Source organism: Mustela nivalis (genome assembly GCF_964662115.1).
Source record: "Mustela nivalis genome assembly, contig: HAP1_SCAFFOLD_63, whole genome shotgun sequence".
NCBI lineage: Eukaryota > Metazoa > Chordata > Mammalia > Carnivora > Mustelidae > Mustela > Mustela nivalis.
This window is the reverse complement of record NW_028136532.1, coordinates 1,903,857-1,907,968: the sequence shown is the minus strand read 5'-3', so window position 1 is coordinate 1,907,968 and position 4,112 is coordinate 1,903,857.

The window sequence follows — 4,112 nt, the reverse complement described above, 5'->3', positions numbered from 1 at the left end:
TCAGGAAACCCCCTATGCTGGTATTGGAATCCAGGCTTTTGAGCAGACATGCCTATAAACCAAAACAATGGATCCGATTATGGCCTAGGGTCCTGTCTGGTTCAATCTTCTTCTCTGGTGATATCCATCTATGGAATGAGTGGAGGGAGATGCTCACCTGGTGTCACACCGCCCTTGCTGTCCCTGGAGACCTACACTATTGGGATGGCCTCGGGGACTTTGGAGAGTTTTCTTAATTGGTGAGAATTTGGACAATGGAATGGGCAGAATTCCCATGGATTGGGTAGGCACAGTCCTAATGTGTGGCTCCAGGGGCCTTAGCCTGGAGGGTGTGCGGCCCAGGACTTTGAGGACAGAAGTCTGAAAACACAAACTCAGCTAAGGTTTTGGGACGTAGGTATGGGAGGCCCAATCTACAAACCATGAGAAGTACCCCTCAGGATATGAAGAAAGAGCGAGTCTGAGGCACTTGCTCAGGCTTTTGTCTCTGGATTTTGTATCAACAATGGCTGTAGAATGTGGGGAGGCCTCATGGGATATGGACGAATCTTCCTCTCTGTGGATTTGGCCCGGTCCCAATAGTTTTTCTTCAATTGTCGGATGGGAGGTCTCCTTTCAGGTTTATTACCTCAGGTGTCCGAACAAAATAGGAATTCCAAAGCAGAGCCCTGGGGAAGAGTGAAGGGACAACCCAAACTATGGTTAAAAATTGGGGCCTAGGTGCATGGCAGGCCCAATATGCTGTCTCTTCATCCAGCCACTGAGAGGCCTTACTTGAGGACTGGGCTCATGCTGAGGGTCACAATGTGTGTTTGTGACCAATGTGGCCCGCGAGCATGGGCGGGGCCTCATGGGCCACACTGGTTTCAACTACACTGGACTTTGGACAACCTGCCAAACACAAGGTCTCTGGCCATGGGGAATGTGTTCTGATATCTGCATCATTTTCAACCCTGGGCAGTGGTTGGAGATAAGGTCTAGGTTCTGAAGCCTGAAAAACCGAAGTTGGGAAGAGATGACGACCTAAGGCCATGGCAGGTCTGATATGCTCAGTGTGCGGTCAGCTGCCTGGGTGTTGGTCAGGAGGTTCGGGCTCAGGTTGTGTCAGTCAGTGCATTAGTCCCAGGTTAGACTATATGATTAGGGTACAGTCGAGTGCCGTATAGGATTATCCTCATTTGAGGAGCCTGGGGAGCTCAATAGGCAAGATATTTTTTCTAGAGGGCAGGCAGAGTGCTGCACTTTGGTTCCAGAATTGCCAAACTTGAGGGCTTCTGGGCCAGGAGTGTGAGGACAGAAGTCTGAGAACACAAGCTAGACTTGGGCTTCAGGCTGAGGGCACGGGAGGTACCTCCTGCAGATCTGAACCAATATTTCATGCATCTGAAGTCACGGCGAGGATCAGACGTTGGCTCGGGTTGGAGTTTCTGTGCATGACTGCCCCTTCATGAACGGAGCGGAATCTCAAGGCCATGGAGGTTTTCCCACGTTGGGAGTTGTGGGATGCCCCCTTCAAGGATTCCTTCTGCGGGACAATTGAGACCTGTTGGGCAGCTCCAGGATATCCCATATGGAAGGACTCCAGAGCACCGTTCGGGGTGGATGCCTGGGAAGCGGGCCTCGCATTCCAAATGTCTCCTAGCAACAAGACAGTTGAGATCGCATAGCTCTGCGGGAGCAACCGGCGTGGCTGAGTTGAAATGGACTTTTAGGGTCGGGCCCATTGTGTGTTTGTGTCCATGAGGGCCTGGGAATGGGGCGTTGGCACCGGGACCCTGAAGTATTCTCCTAAGCTTTTGACATACCTCCCATGCACAAGTTTCCTTGTGGAGATGAGATTTGTTCTGAGGGGTGCCTCAGGAAACCCCCTATACTGGTATTCGAAACCAGGCTTTTGAGGAGACATGCCTGTAAACCAAAACAATGGATCCGATTATGGCCTAGGGTCCTGTCTCGTTCAAACTTCTTCTCTGGTGATATCCATCTATGGAATGAGTGGAGGGAGATGCTCACCTGGTGTCACACCGCCCTTGTTTGTCCCTGGAGACCTACACTATTGGGATGGCCTCGGGGACTTTGGAGAGTTTTCTTAATTGGTGAGATTATGGACAATGGAATGGGCAGAATTCCCATGGATTGGGTAGGCACAGTCCTAATGTGTGGCTCCAGGGGCCCCAGCCTGGAGGGTGTGTGGCCTAGGACTTTGAGGACAGAAGTCTGAAAACACAAACTCAGCTAAGGTTTTGGGACGTAGGTATGGGAGGCCCAATCTACAAACCATGAGAAGTACCCCTCAGGATATGAAGAAAGAGCGAGTCTGAGGCACTTGCTCAGGCTTTTGTCTCTGGATTTTGTATCAACACTGGCTGTAGAATGTGGGGAGGCCTCATGGGATATGGACGAATCTTCCTCTCTGTGGATTTGGCCCGGTCCCAATAGTTTTTCTTCAATTGTCGGATGGGAGGTCTCCTTTCAGGTTTATTACCTCAGGTGTCCGAACAAAATAGGAATTCCAAAGCAGAGCCCTGGGGAAGAGTGAAGGGACAACCCAAACTATGGTTAAAAATTGGGGCCTAGGTGCATGGCAGGCCCAATATGCTGTCTCTTCATCCAGCCACTGAGAGGCCTTACTTGAGGAGTGGGCTCATGCTGAGGGTCACAATGTGTGTTTGTGACCAATGTGGCCCGCGAGCATGGGCGGGGCCTCATGGGCCACACTGGTTTCAACTACACTGGACTTTGGACAACCTGCCAAACACAAGGTCTCTGGCCATGGGGAATGTGTTCTGATATCTGCATCATTTTCAACCCTGGGCAGTGGTTGGAGATAAGGTCTAGGTTCTGAAGCCTGAAAAACCGAAGTTGGGAGGAGATGACGACCTAAGGCCATGGCGGGTCTGATATGCTCAGTGTGCGGTCAGCTGCCTGGGTGTTGGTCAGGAGGTTCGGGCTCAGGTTGTGTCAGTCAGTGCATTAGTCCCAGGTTAGACTATATGATTTGGGTACAGTCGAGTGCCGTATAGGTTTATCCTCATTTGAGGTGCCTGGGGAGCTCAATAGGCAAGATATTTTTTCTAGAGGGCAGGCAGAGTGCTGCACTTTGGTTCCAGAATTGCCAAACTTGAGGGCTTCTGGGCCAGGAGTGTGAGGACAGAAGTCTGAGAACACAAGCTAGACTTGGGCTTCAGGCCGAGGGCACGGCAGGTACCTCCTGCAGATCTGAACCAATATTTCATGCATCTGAAGTCACGGCGAGGATCAGACGTTGGCTCGGGTTGGAGTTTCTGTGCATGACTGCCCCTTCATGAACGGAGCGGAATCTCAAGGCCATGGAGGTTTTCCCACGTTGGGAGTTGTGGGATGCCCCCTTCAAGGATTCCTTCTGCGGGACAATTGAGACCTGTTGGTCAGCTCCAGGACATCCCATATGGAATGACTCCAGAGCACCGTTCGAGGATCGATGCCAGGGAATCCCGCCTCGCATTCCAATTTTCTCCTAGCAACAAGACAGTTGAGTTTTGATGGCTCTGCGGGAGCAATCGGGGCGGCTGTGTTGAAATGGACTTTCCCGAGGATGGGGCCTAATGTGTGTTTGTGTCCATGAGGGCCTTGGAATGGGGCGGTGACACCGGGACCCTGAAGTATTCTCCTAAGCTTTTGACATAGGTCCCATGCACAAGTTTCCTTGTGGAAACGAGATTTGTTCTGATGGGTGCCTCAAAAAAACCCCTATGCTGGTCTTGGAATCAAGGCTTTTGAGGAGACATGTCTGTAAACCAAAGCAATGGATCCGAATATGGCTTAGGGTCCTGTCTGGTTCCATCTTCTTCTCTGGGGACATCCATTTATGATATGAGTGGAGGTAGATGCTCAGCTGGTGTCAGACCGCCCTTGTTTGTCCCCGGAGACCTACACTATTGGGATGGCCTCGGGGACTTTGGAGAGTTCTCCTAATTTGTACGATTTTGGATAATGGAATGGGCAGAATGCCCATGGATTGGGTAGGCACAGTCCTAATGTGTGGCTCCAGGGGCCCCAGCCTGGAGGGTGTGTGGCCCAGGAATCTGAGGACAGAATTCTGAAAACACAAACTCAGCTTAGGTTGGGAACGT